Here is a 15469-nt window from a genome sequence, read left to right on the forward strand (position 1 = left end):
CAAAAAAAAAAAAAAAAAAAGAGACCAGGAGTTTGAGACCAGCCTGAGCAACATAGTGAGACCTCATCTCTACAAAAATATTTTATTTTAAATTAGCCGGGCATGGTGGTATTTGCCTGTAGTCCCAACTACTCAGGAAGCTGAGGCAGGAGGATTGCTTGAGCCCAGGAGTTTCAGGTTGTGGTAAGCTATAATGATACCACTGCACTCCAGCCAAGGCAACAGAGCAAGACCTATTGTGAGGGGTTGAGTCATTGCACACCTGCAAGGCCCCGCACCCCCAGTGAAGCCGGAAGAAACATCCGGGAAGGCTAACCAAGACGTCCACTTCTGGAAACTGTTGCTTGCTTGCCTGCGCCATAGAAACTGTTGCTTGTTTGCCTGCTGCCATGGAAACTGTTGCTTGCTTGCTTGCTTGCTTGCGCCAACTTTGCATTGTTTGAACCCCTGTATAGTGGGGCTACCAGCCAACCAATCATGTTAAAGGTCAAAGCATGATCCACGTGTGATCAGCCAATGCATAGTGTATGCACCATAGGGATAAAAGGCACACTGCAACCCCGGTCGGGGTCCTTGCCTACCAGAGTGGCCACTGCGTTGGTGCTCAAGGCTTGGACCCTGGCTCGCCAGAAAATAAACTCCTCTTGTGTGTTTGCATCCTCGGTGTCTCTGTCTCTCTGTGGGGTAGGGTGGTGAGAGGTAGTCGACTCCCAATACTATCTCCAAAAACAAAAACAAAAAAACCTCAGTATAGAAGGAAAATACCTCAAAATAATAAAAGGTATATATGACAAACCCTTAACCAACATCATACTGGATGAGGGAAAGTTGAAAGAATTCTCCCTGAAACCTGGAACAAAATAAGGATACCCAATGTTGCCACTTCCATTCAACATAGACCTGGAAGTCCTAGCAAGAACAATAAGGCAAGAGAAAGAAATAAAGGGCATCCAAATTGGAAGAGAGGATGTCAAATTATCTCTGTTTGCTGGTGATATAATCTTATACCTAGAAAGCCCTAAAGATTCCTCCAAAAGACTCATAGGTTTAATAAATGAATTCATCAAAGTTTCAGGTTATAAAATTAACATGCAAAAATCATAGCATTTCTATACACCAACAATGACCAAGAAGAGAACCAAATCAAGAACTCAATCCCATTTACAATAGCTGCAATAACAACAAGAAAAAATACATAGAAGTACATTTAACTAAGGAGGTGAAAGATCTCTACAAGGAGAACTACAAATCACTGATGAAAGAAATCATAGACAACACAAACAAATGCAAAAATATCCCATATTCATGAATGGGAAGAATCAATGCAGTCAAAATGACCATACTGCCCAAAGCAATCTACAAATTTGATTCAATTCCTATCAAAAATACCAACATTGCTTTTTCACAGAATTAGAAAAAATAATTCTAAAATTCATATGGAACCAGAAAAGAGCCCAAATAGCCAAAGCAATGCTAAGCAAAAAGAACAAAACTGAAGGCATCACGTGACCTGACTTCAAATTATACTACAAGGTAATAGCAACCAAAACAGCATGTTACTGGCATAAAAATAGGCACATAGATCAATAGAACAGAATAGAGAACCCAGAAATAAAGCCACATACTTATAGCCAACAGATCTTTGACAAAGATGACAAGAACTTACACTGGGGAAAGGACACCCTTTTCCATACATGGTTGCTGAGAAAATTGGATAGCCATATGCGGAAGAATGAAACTGGATCCTATCTCTCACCATATACAAAAATTAATTCAAGATGGATTGAAGATTTAAATGTAAGACCTGAAACTATAAAAATTCTAGAAGAAAACCTAGGAAAAACTGTTCTGGACACTGGCACAGGGAAAGAATTTATGACTAAGATCCCAAGAGCAAATGCAATAAAAACAAAAATAGATAAGTGATATTTAATTAAACTAAAATTCTTCTGCACAGCAAAAGAAATAATCAAAAGAGTAAACAGACAGCCCACAGAATGGGAGAAAATATTCTCCAACTATGTGTCCAACAAAGGACTAACATGCAGAATCTACAAGGAACTCAAACAACTCAGGAAGAAAAAAATAAACAACTTCTTAAGAAGTTGGCAAATGACATGAACAGGCATTTTTCAAAAGAACATATACAAATGGCCAGCAAATATGGGAAAAAATGCTCAACATCACTAATCATAAGAGAAATGCAAGTTAAAACCATGATGAGATACCATCTTACTCCAATTAGAATAGCCATTACTAAAAAGTCAAATAGCAGTAGATTTGGTGAAAAGGGAACACTTATACACTGTTGGTGGGAATGCAAATTAGTACAACCTCAATGGAGACCAGTAGAGATTTCTCAAACCTAAAATCTAAAAGTAGATCTACAATTTCATCCTGCAGTCCCACTACTAGGTATCTACCCAGAGGAAAAGAAGTCATTATATCAAAAAGATACCTGCACTTACATGTTTTTTGCAGCACAATTCACAATGGCAAAGATATGGAATCAATCTAAGTGCCTATCAACTAATGAGTGGATTCAGAGAATTATATATATATATATATATATATATATATATATATATATATACACACACACACACACACACACACCATGGAGTACTACTCAGCAAAAAGAAAAAATAAAATAATGTCTTTTGCAGCAACTTGAATGGAACTGGAGGCCATTATCCTAAGTGAAGTAACTCAAGAACAGAAAAATGTGCCATGTTCTCTCTTATAAGTGAGAGCTAAACTATGGCTACACAAGGGCGCACAGAGTGGTATAGGTCATTGGAGACTCAAAAGTAGGGAGGTTGGGAGGGGATGAGGGATGAAAAATTACCTATGGGTACAATGTACACTACTCAGGTGATAGGTACACCAAAAGCCCAGACTACACCACAATACAATATATACCTGTAAAGGGAAAAAAATTAAAACTTAAATTAAAAAATTTAAAAATACTTTAATTTGACCTAAAAAAGGAAAAGAAAAACAAGTAAGCTAGTAGGATTGGAATATTTCAAATAATTTAAGTACAAGTCACTATCTTTTTTCAAGGAAAAAGCTCACTAAATTTAGGGAAAATTATGAGAACAATTGCGGATAAGAGTATTTTTAAAACTAATGTTTTAATATAGTTGGTATTGATATATATTTCTGCTTTAAGTTACAAAGAAATTTGCACACTCAGAAATCCTCCCAAACATCTTGCCCTTACATCCCAATTACATGCTGTTAACATATATCCCAACAGAGAGACGTAAAGGACTCCCTGTGGCTAAAATGGCACACAAAAACCAGAATCTCAGGGCTAGCAGGATGAGGGATTGGTCATGTATCCTGGTGTTATTAACTGTTATGTTTCTTTCCCGTGATTAAGCAGAAACCAGCTCCCGAAACAACTACAGCTGGAGAATTTCCCCACCCACCCTCAGACTGATAGACCACCTGAGTCATCCAACAGCCCCTTCCCCTGCCCTGCAGTCCTGCCATGACTCTGATTGCACAGAGGACCAGTCTTAGAAACATTCTTTATTGATAAATAGCCACAGCCTTTAGCCAGTTTCAGCCAGCTCATAGAGACTGCACGCAAACTGTCTTCGTGCCCTATAGTTCTTTTGATATAAACAGCCAAGGTCCACTTCATTTTAATGTTAAAACTCCACCCCTAAGTAAACATAGGAGGTATGTTACACATACGTTTACTGTTGCACACACCCCTGACTTCCCTCATGAATATTCATAGGGTTCCCCAACCCTGCTCAATATGTGCATAAGACTGACTCTTGTAAGATGCATGGACCAGCCCCTGCTCCCTTCTGGGGAGCATGGCTTTTCCTGAAAGTCAAGTTCCCCGCTCTGAGGATCATTCTCTCTCTGAAAACAAAGTCTTCTTCTTTCCTTCAAAGTAAGTAAATAAATAAATGATAAATCTTGCATAAACAATCACCCTAGTAAAATTTCAAATAAAACATAAATATTATATTACAGAAATAAATAATGTATCAAATACTTTTTTAATTACATTGCTTTTTCTTTTTTTACAAAAGGGGGAAAAATACATGCAATGTTTCCCAAACAGTAAACCCCACAAGGGTCAGCATCTGATTAGCACATAAAGTAGCAAAACTAGAGTAACTCAAGTTCTGTCTCTCCATCTTATCAATGACCTGGACATCATTGTTGATTTGGAATTTGTATCAGTGCAGGAGCGTGACCATCACAGGACTGGAGACACAAACATCACCACGGTGAGTTAAATAATTCTGAACTCTTATGAATTTACCCTTGATCCAAACGGGTGCAGCTGAGTCCACTTGTGCCAGGCCGACTGCACAACTTCCATATTGTGCACAATATCTATTAAGAGATGAGTACTAAAAATGAGCTAGTTTGTATCTTATTTATATTTTATCAAAACTCAACAGTAACTGCAATTGTTTAGAACTTAGACTGACAGCAGAATTCTTTCCTGGAGGAGAACTTTATCACTGGCTTTGTTCAGGATTGCATGCACATGGTGATACTGACAGGCAGAGTGACTTTTAGTCTTCTTATTGTTTTTGAAGTCCCCGCAGACAGCGCACTGGGGCCCAGTGACTCACAAGTCACACAGCTGCCTGGGGCCTTGGGCCAGTGCAGGTCTTGTAGCTTCAAGGCTGGTGCCTGCTTTGCCCTACACCAGCCATGGGTCAATACCTCATGCCTAGAAAAAGGCACCATCCTCTGCTCCTGGGCCTTTCACCTAGAGATCATTCTCTCCCTCCTCCTTGGCAGCCCTCAGCACCTTTTCCTCCTTGTCTCATGTTTCTGCTGTGGGGAAGGCTGGTCCCACTCGCCCCTGGCCCCTCTGCCCTCTCCCCTGCACCCTCGCCCTCTCTCTCTGTCCCTTTCCCGTTCTGCGGAGCTCCATGAGGAATGTTCTCATCCTCCTCGGATCCTTTTCTCCTCCATTTTGCCTGTAAAACCAGAATAATGAACCCAAATCCATAAGGTGGTTTCGAGGATGCAAAGACTTCAAAGTGGTCACACAGTGCCTGGCACATAGTGGGCGCTCAGCAAATGATTGGTTACCACCCAGGGGATATCTATTGAGTGCCTACTGTATACCAGACACTTTTCAGTCCTTCGTGCTCCTCTGCCCACCTTGTTTGGCCCTCCTCATCCCAGGTTGGAGTGGGGTCTGGGGGGGCTGCCTCGTTCTGGAGGGTGTTCTAGGCAACTAAGGGGGAGAGGGGCTGCCAGGACAGCATCGGCAGCTGGCCACAGCCCCTTCCCCAGGGGACTGCTCGACCAGCTCCTCAAAGGAACCTACCTGTGTAGTGAAGGAGACCAATAAATAAAACAGGCAGTCATATATCTCCAGTGTAATTACTTTTTTCTCTAATGCATAACATTTTGTTTTCATTAAGCACATAATATAAATGCCTTGTGATCCTTGACAGCTGTCATCAAATAGATCCATGATTAATCTGTGGAACTGGAAGTTGTACTTTCTAGTGATTTCACATGCAGCACATTCTGAGGTAGCTGCAAAAAAGTTCAATCTGTATTTTGCTATAGAGTAATTTCATCAGAGGGTTTGGAATAGCTCTTCTGAAGGCTCTATCTAAGAATGTCTAAAAAAGGCTGTAACTAGAAAGTACCCTTTGGAAAACAATCGTTCTAAATTGGTCTAAATTAGTGGGCCTGGCTGGATTAGAATAACCAGGGACACCTGGTTATGGAGCCACCTGCAGGTGTGGAGCCCAGGGACCCTCACACTTAGACAAGCTCCCTGGGACGCTGACGGTGCCAGGTCAGGGAATTACACTCCTGCTAATTACCGCTTAGCTCACTAACAGGACAGCAATAAGGAAGGGGCTAACCGTCAGCAGTTATGTCATTGTTAATATTCTTAATTTCCCACAGAGACATCTTCTTACAGAAAAATAAATTAGAAGTGATAATTTTGGAAGAAAAGTCAAAATCTCTTGAACATGATGAATATGGGATGGATACACCAAACATTCTTATATTCAGATGAGATAGCAAAGAATACGTTTTACTAGGAGCACATCTTTGAAAGCCTTTAAAATGTAACCTTTGGTCTCTAGTAAGAGGATAATGGAGTATTAGGAGTGATATTTAAATTGAATTTACCTAGCACTCTGGGAGGCCGAGGCGGGCAGATCGCTCAAGGTCAGGAGTTCGAAACCAGCTTGAGCAAGAGCGAGACCCCCGTCTCTACTAAAAAAATAGGAAGAAATTAATTGGCCAGCTAAAAATATATAGAAAAAATTAGCCGGGCATGGTGGCACATGCTGTAGTCCCAGCTACTCGGGAGACTGAGGCAGAAAGACTGCCTGAGCCCAGGAGTTTGAGGTTGCCGTGAGCTAGGCTGACCCCACGGCACTCTAGCCTGGGCAACAGAGTGAGACTCGGTCCCAAAATAATAATAATAATAATAACTTGAATTTAATTAAGTACAAAGTCACATATTCCCACCGTCCCAGAAATGGTCACTTCATCTTAATTAAGGAAATAGAAACTAATTATGACTTAAATCTTCATTCTGTGGAATGTGTGTTCAGACAAATTTAGGCAAACAGCAAAGATTGAGATGTTATCCCACCAAACTTACACCCATTTTGAAAATGCTTAAAGTTAACTGCATTCTTCACCGAGCAGTTCAATATGAGCTGCCAAAATTTAGTCCAATTAGTCAACTCCAAATAATGTAGGCTCCTTGGGGTCTATAACCTCGGGGTGGTGACAGTTCTCCCTTGATAGCAGTCCAGGATACAAGAGTTTCTCCCATAGATTCCTTCAGTTGGCCTTGGCCACTCTGGTATCAGATCATGGAAGTTCAATATCATAGTCATCAAAACCTGGAAGGTCAAAATCATGTTTCCACCCCCCAGTCCTTTCAAGTGTTGCTGTCATCAAAGTTCATCAGCCAACTATCTGATGAAATCCATAAGCATTTGTTGAGACAATTAATACAGACTGATTTATTGAGCATCTACTATGTGCAAGTCACAGACACTCCCAAGACTGCTGTTTTGGACTTGGCCCCCCCTGCTCCGCTGCTAAGTACAACCTATGCCCTCCCCTCTCATCCACCCAGCACCCACGAGGCATCATGGGCAGATCCAGACTCTAGTGAGGTGCACTGCCTCTCAGACATGGGCACAGGAAGGGGGTCAGGGGCCACCTCTCTCTAACCTTCAGGGAGTGTCACCCCTGTAAAGACCCAGCACATGGTTCTCAGCTGGACCTGTATGTCCATCTCCTGGAGAGCTACATGTCCCCATTCAACTTTTAGCTACGAAAAATTCCCCATATACTGAAGAGTGGAAAGAATAGTACAATAAACATCTGTGTTTTCTCCATTTAGACTCAACAATTACTAACAATTGGGCACATTAGCTTTATTGATTTTGTATGTGTGTGTGTATGTGTATTTGGCTAAACAATTTAAAAGTAAGTCACAGAATCATGATACTTCACCCCTAACACTTTAGCATGCATCTCCCAAATATAAAGATACTCTCCTACATAACCACAGCACCCTTATCACACACAAGAAAATCAGCAATTATTCTGTGATCTCACCTCATACTATATGCGTATTCAAATTTCCCCTTCTAGAATTGTTTTCTCCCCAGTCCAGGAGCCAATTAAGGTTGACACATTACATGTGTTTGCTTGTGTCTCTTGAGGTGCCGCCTGTCAGCTGCTTCCTTGGAGAAAGAGCAGGGTCCATGGGCTTCCAGCTTTACCCCCACCCATGTGCCCCATCACAATATGCCTTCCCTATTTGTTTTGGCTGCTGTGAATTTTTAAAATATTAAACACATTGATATTTAAATGAATGCCAAAATCCCCTTCCAAAAGCAAATAAAATCTGGAGGCATTCTAAGATTTTGCATTCTCTCTCTAAGAGATCTAGTTCTCATCTAAGTTCTGCTACTAACTAACAATGTGACTTTGGCAAGTCCTTGGTAATACGCAGTGAATACAGGATGGATGGATGGAGGGATGGAGGGATGGAGGGATGGAGGGATGGAGGGATGGATGGATGGATGGATGGATGGATGGATGGATGGATGGATGGATGGATGGATGGATGGGTGGGTGGGTGGATGGAGGGATGGATGGATGGATGGGTGGATGGGTGGGTGGATGGAGGGAGGGATGGATGGATGGATGGATGGATGGATGGATGGATGGGTGGATGGAGGGATGGATGGATGGATGGATGGATGGATGGATGGATGGATGGATGGATGGATGGATGGATGGACCAAAGCATTCGTGTGTTTCATCACTCTGGATGAATTATTCCTGTAAAACCAGGCAAGTCAAAGAAGCCAGTCCAGATGTCACATTTTGTTATGATAAGGTATTGTCCCTGATACACATACAAAGAAATTATTGGAAATGGAGCTCTCATCTTTCTTTGAAAATCCGCTATTCTTTTATTTGTGACTGTCGCCTTGCCCAAGGAGGCGGGTGGACTGAACCCTGTACCGTGTGCTTAGTGCGCCACCTGGTGGAAGAGTTGCATTGTACACAATCCCTGGTTCCTCCTCCGGAGTAGACCCCTGAGGCCAGATGTCACAGACAGCTCTACAAAGGTCCTGAAACAAGTGCTGTCCTTCATTATCAGTTCCATTTTCAGAGCCTGATATCCGTTTTATGAACCTAAACCTATTTCTAACTTTCACAAGCATTTTATTTTAGTTTGAAAGAGGACCATGTGCCTGAGCAACAAACCGCCCAAATGAAGCAAATAAGAACAGAGCTTATGTGAAAATTAAATAAATGCACTGAAAAAAATCCATCAGTCACATGTTTACTATAGCGCAGGAGCATGAGGCAAGCAACAGCAGACAAAACTTCAGGTAGAAATAGGATAGTTAATAACTGTTTGAAATATTACTACACTGTGTGGTCAGAGATGTTAAAGATCAGAGCAATATAATTAATAAGACTGAGCTATATACAGTGTACTATATCTGGGAAGGAAATTCATTTTCTTTTTGGAATATGTAATATTTAAAACAATATAAAAATAAAACAATATAATAATCTATAAAGGAAGCTTCTACAAATTCCAAAGGATCCTTATTATTTAGACTATATTCTTTGATGATAAGGCAATACAATCAGACATTTTTTAGCAAAAATAGAGTTTTTTGAAATCTCAGGACAAACAGGTAAAGGTCTGTAAAATAACTTAATTTTTTTTTTTTTTTTTTTTGAGACAGAGTCTCGCTCTGTCCCCCCAGCTAGAGTGTCATGGCATCTCATCTGTTTGAGGTTGACAGCAACCTCAAACTCCTGGGCTCAAGCGATCCTCCTGCCTCAGTCTCCCCAGAAACTGGTACTACAGGTGTGCACCACCCTGCCCAGCTAATTTTTTCCATTTTTAGTAGAGACAGGATGTCGCTCTTGCTCAGGCTGGTCTGGAACTCCTAAGTTCAATCTATACTCCCACCTTGGCCTCCCAGAGTGCTAGGATTACAGGTGTGAGCCACCGTGCCCCACAACTTCATTTTTTTTTAATTCAGGTAATGTAGGGGATGATCTCTTTCCTCCTCATCATAAAGAGTCACAGCTGACATTCCTACCAAAAATAGGTTAACAAGAGAAAAGCACAAGAAATTTATTATGTGTACACATGTGCACAGGAGTCATACAAAATATGAAAACTGAAGAAAAGGGCCAGATGGTTGATGTTCAAATACCCTCTTCATTGGAAAGAAGGAAATAGCAAGTGTAGAAATAAATGAATGGACCTGGGAGACAGAAATTAACCTGTAAATGATTCTCTTTGGACTTTGAATGCACACAAGAGGCAAACATCTTGTGAAAAAGTCCATCCAGGGGTGATTGCATTCCTCAGTCTTATTTTCTGAGATAGAGAAGTTTAGATAGTTAATGAGATTTCGGGGAGGGAAGGAAGGGAATTGCTCCTTTTGGGGGGTCTGGTTTCTAGGTAGATAAGGGAACTTCAGAGAACAGCCTCATCCTGCGCTATGGGAGAAACAGACTGAGAGACAGGAGTGGGGGGAAGGTCAGAGAGACGTTGAGGCTGCTTCTTTAGTTCAGCATGTCAAAGCACCACATGTGGGGATATTGGTTTCTGAGCTTCAACATTGACCTCTAAAAGAATGGAAATACAATCTTATGGCTTCCAGCCAATAGAAAAATAGAAATATTAGAAAATTGATAACATTTTCAATTCAAAAGAAGGTAAGAGGCCAGGCATGGTGGCTCATGCCTATAATCCCAGCACTTTGGGAGGCAGAAGTGGGAGGATCATTTGAGCCCAGGAGTTTGAGGTTGCTGTGAGCTAGGCTGATGCCACGGCACTCTACACAGGGCAACAGAGCAAGACTCTGTCTCGGAAAAAAATGGTTTAGTAGCAATGAATTCTATTAATATGTAAAATAATACATTATACTAACATATTAAAGAAAAATGTTATCTTAATAGATGCAGAAAATGTATTTGATAAAAATTAAATGCATTAATTATTAATAATACTCAGAACTAGGAATGAAAAGAAACCTCTTTACCTATGTTTATGCCCGGGCCCAAGACTACACCTACAGGCACTCAGAAGGGGCTTCTTGGCACTTGTTGGCATGAGGGAGATTGCACATGTCAGTCAGGATGCTAGAGAGGCTCAGCAGAGAAACCAGGCTTGTGTGACGTGTTTTGGGGGAAGTTTTGAGGAGGCTTGGTTTTATGCTGGACTAAGTGCTGTCAGCAAATGGTGGCAGTTCTGTGACTGGATGTCTTAGTAATTTTCATCCAGAAGGTGGGGCCCTCAGTGGACGTCTGTTTCATGGGTCTCTGCCTGTAGGCTGTCTCCAGCCCTGGGAATGATGACACCTATGGCATGCTTTAAAACCTTCTGGGGTGCCCACCTACAAGACATTTCAAGTCATGAGGATGCCCTCAGTGCCCTTTCACCACAGAGCCACAGACTCCCGGTCTGGGCTATTTGGCAGCGGCCCCCGCTCCCACGCCCTCCTTTCCGGCCACACCTAACACACTTCCGGGCCATTGTCCACGCCGCTAGCCCTGCCTCGACGGCCTCTCCCCAGCCCGCCTCTTCTGCCTGGCAAACTACGATCGATGCAAGACCCAGCTCAAACGTCCCGTGCTCCGGGAAGCTCTCGCCTTCCCCGTGTCGCCTCGCTCCTCAGCGTCCCCGCAGCTCTTCTCTCCTAGTTCAGTGAAATACAGTCTCTGGGCCGGCCTGCCAGGCGCTGAGGAGTCAAGGGTGAACGAGGGGCCGCAGGTCAGCGACAGCACTGTCACAGAGCCTCAAGGACAGAGCGGCTCCCTGCGCCCACCCCAGCCCCGCCTGGCACTTCGCAGATGCTCAGGTGACATCTGCTGAGCCACAGGAGTCTGTGAGGGGTTGGGCTGTGTCCCCCCCACCCCCAAAGACATGTTCGAGTCTTAACTCTCAGTACCTGAGAGTGTGGCCTTATTTGGAAATAGGGTCTTTGCAGGTGTAATCAAGATGAGGTCACACCGGATTGGGTGGGCTCTAACCCAATGGCTGGTGTCCTTATAGGAAGAGGGAAATTTAGGCCTGGACATACAGCGGAAAATGCCCTGTGAAGACAGAGGCAGAGATTGGAGTGATGCATCTATAAGCAAAGCAACGACAAGGATTGCCGGCAGCCACCGGACGCTAGAAAGAAGCAAGGGAAGATTCTCCCCTAGAGAATGGCCCTGCGACACCTTGATTTTGGACTTCTATCCTTCAGAATTGTGAGAAAATGAATTTCTGTTGCTTTAAGCCACCCGGTAGTGGTAATTTGTTAAGGCAGCCCGAGGAAACGCATCTGGGATCCCGGTAGCCGTCCAGTTCTCGGACTCCCAGGTCACCTGCCCAGGCCCACCCCGGCCCCGCGTCGGGCCCTGCTCCGCCTTCCGCTCGGGGCGGCTTCCCGGCCCCGCCGCCCCCTCGGCCGACACCAGGTGGCGCCCGCGGGTCGCGCAGCCCCCGGCGGCCAGGGGACCGAGTCCCCGTGGGGAGAAGCACCTCGGCCGCGACCCCAAGCCCAAGATGAAGATCCGACATCCAGTTCTTTACGTTCTTCCCAGAAGAAGCGGCTTTTGTCCGGTCAGAGAGGAAACCGACGGTCTCCGCTGCCAAGCGCCCGCAGCCCGGGCCCTCGGCGGCCTGCGCCGCCCCGCGCCGCCCCGCGGAGAAGCCGGGGGCGCGGGCGCGGTGGGCAGGTGCGCCCCAGCCCGGCTGGCTGAGCGGCCGCGGCCCCGGGCGAGCCGAGGCTGCGGCTTCCTGGGCGAGGACGGCTGCCCGGAGGAGGGCATGGCAGTGGAAGGGAAGACCGAGAGAGTGGGGCCACTCCCTTTCCCGGACTCTATTCTCAACTCCTGGCCTGACATCTCCCTCTGGTTGTCACAGGCATCCCCGTCTGCTAATAACCGGGTCTGAATGCTCAACCCATCAGCTCCTTCTCCGGTCTTCATTTCTGAGAACCCTCCCCAGAACTGCCCGTCATGTTTTGATACCGCCCGTGTGGCATCTGGGGTTCGCCCCCCACTTCTGCCCCTCGTGCCTGCCCCTCATTGGTCCCGGCCATCTCCGTGGCGCACCCGGTCTGGGCACCATCAGCCTCGCATTACCTGGGAGTTTGCTGGAAATGCAGGGCCTCGGGGGTACACCAGACCGGCTGCGCCACGGCCTGCACTGTGGCAAACTCGTAGTGGCCCTGGGACGGGAGACCGTTCAAGGGGTGCTAATCATCGCTCTGCGCCCGCTCCTGCTCTCCTCCACCCGCTGTCAGCACTGCAACAGGAACACGTGCAGACACAGCAGGTGTCTTCCCTCCCCTGCTGAAACCCGCCAATTGCTTCCCATCGCTCCGCTTATCAGGCCCCCCAGCTTCTGCCTGCGCCTCCCGCAGCATCTCACCCCTCTCTCCCTTCCCGCCACAGGCCGCTTCCTATTTCAGGGTTTCTGACATGCTGTACCTTTTATTTGGAACCCTCCCTGCCTAGCTAACACCTACATTTTAAACTCTCAGCCACCACTCCCTGGAGGCAGCTCTTCCTGACCCCAGCCCGGTTCTCAGAGGCAGGGGCCATGTGGGTCTTGCTCCCTTCCCTAGTCCTGGTGCCTCCTACGGAGTGTGGCGCACAGTGGGCGCTCCATGCCCATTGGTTAATTACACATTTGCTGATTACTGTCTCGAGATGACCCCTGAGGGCATAAGTGCTTGTGTTTTCCAGGAATATGGTGACTCTCCGTCCCAGGAATGTAAGAGGCCACAGCACCAAGTCCCTGTAAGTCCCCGGAGCCTGGCTGTTAAAGGGCCTCAAGAGACCAACCCCAGGAGGCACAGCAGCCCCATGCATGGTGTGTTTGTGGTGAACCCTAGGCCTTCCCTCGTGCACCCCTGTCCCTTCTGATGTTCAGCCCTGGCCTGGCTTGATTTGCAGCAGGCTTCCTTTGCTGGAGGCCAGGCTACTCGCTCCCCTAGGGAAGCTCTGCTATGGGGAAGTCCACAATTGCCAAACCCTCTTCAGTGAGAATCATAGAGTCATCTGCTACCCCAGGCTCAGAACAGTTTAAGCTGTCCCAGACAGGCTGCTCAGGACATTCCTATGTTGTGAAATTTCCTTTAATGGGGGCACTGGAGCATCATAGGAAATCTGAAATGCCAAACAGCTGTTCGCCTCTCGGGTGTGGGATGGCATGGTCCCCAAGCCCCATGACGCTCTTCTATCACCAGGCAGCTTGGAGGAGGGGCCCAGGCCCAACACAAGACTCATGTCTTGCCTGAGGTTCACAGCAGATGAAATTCCCATTTTAGTAGCTGAAACAGAAAAGCCTGGCGAGTCGCCCCAGCTCTAGTTCTCAAGGCGAAGCGGAAAGACCTGAGAACACAGAGCATCCTCTTGTACAACCCCTCACCTTTTACAAGCAAGCCCCAGAGAGCAGACAGGGGCTGCCTGGGTCTTGTGGCTTTGCCTGACCTTTCCAGGGACTCAGAAGTCATACTGATTGCTGACACAACAGAGCATCTGGGACTGCATTTTTCTAAATGGCTTGGTGTCCTGGCTTTGGGATTTCCTGAGACGGATTCTTGGGCAAGATAGAAGGTGGGATGGGGTCAGGTGCTGGGGAAGATGTATCCAGGGAACAGGGACCAGGAACCCAGGGAGAAAAGCAGGGGAGTAGAAGAGGTGAACCAGTGAGCAGTGTGGGGTGAAGAATTCAGGGGAGACACACCTGAATTTAAATCCTAGCTCGGCTGATTATTCATTACCTATGTGGTCTTGGCTGTAATTGAGCCTTACTCTCTTTACCTGTAAAATGGGGGTAATGATGTCTGCTTTGCAAGAATGGATGAGTTGATTGAATAAAATATTATCTGTTTTTTTGGACAGAGTCTCGCTTTGTGAATCCAGCTGGAGTGCTGTGGCATCATCATAGCTCACAGCAACCTCAAACTCCTGGGCTCAAGCAATCCTCCTGCTTCAGCCTCTTAAGTAGCTGGGACTACAGGTGCACATCACCACACCCAGCTAATTTTTCTACTTTTTGTAGAGACAGGGTCTCGCACTTGCTCAGGCTGGTCTTAAACTCCTGGCCTCAAGCAATCCTCCTGCCTTGACCTCCCAAAGTGCTAGGATTACAGGCGTGGGCCACTGCACCAGGCCTGAATAAAATGATATCTTTAAAGTACTTTACTCAGTCCTGGGAGCCTACTAGGTGCTCAGCAAACATCCAATAAGGTCAGGGAAAGGGGAATTATGTGGCAGATGCCCTATGCCAATTCACATGCCTACACCACACTTCTCCCCAGTCCAGTGTCCCTATTGGGGCCTAACTTCCTTTGCCCCTGTCATCTTTCAGCTGGAAAATAGACCCTAAGACCTCACACCATGTGAAGCTTTGCTTTTTGGACAACTGAGTGGGCAGCGTTGGGGCAGTGCCATTTCCCCACCCCAGGCCATTGCAGGGAAGGCAGACCAGCCAGCTCCTGCCATGAATGGTTGTTCAGAATCTCCTTGTGGCCCCTTCTTTTCATTCCAAGGCCTGAGGAAGCAAGGACATATCTCTTTTCAGAGGGGCCTTGCCACTACCAGAGTGAGAGGTTCTCCAGCATTGCCTCTGTCCAGCCAGTCTCACCACCCTTCCCTCTGAGCTCCCTCTGCTCCTGCCATCTTGGAGCAGAAGAATCTGCCACTTGCAATGCAGGGGAAAGAGGCTGCCCGCCACTCAGCCGGATGGAAGCCGGTGATAAAGGAGGCACAGCCCGGCAGCTCCCTCCCTCCCCCCAGCACCTGTATCCCCAGTCCAGCCTGCAGATGGGCCACAGCCTCAACCCAGAGAGGAGGGACAGAAAGCAGAAGTTGTCCCAGGTCTTGAACTCTGGGAAGCATCCACTATTCATACTGGGGCTCTTGTTGCCTCCTG

This window comes from Microcebus murinus, chromosome 6 (assembly GCF_040939455.1).
Source record: "Microcebus murinus isolate Inina chromosome 6, M.murinus_Inina_mat1.0, whole genome shotgun sequence".
NCBI classification, from domain to species: domain Eukaryota; kingdom Metazoa; phylum Chordata; class Mammalia; order Primates; family Cheirogaleidae; genus Microcebus; species Microcebus murinus.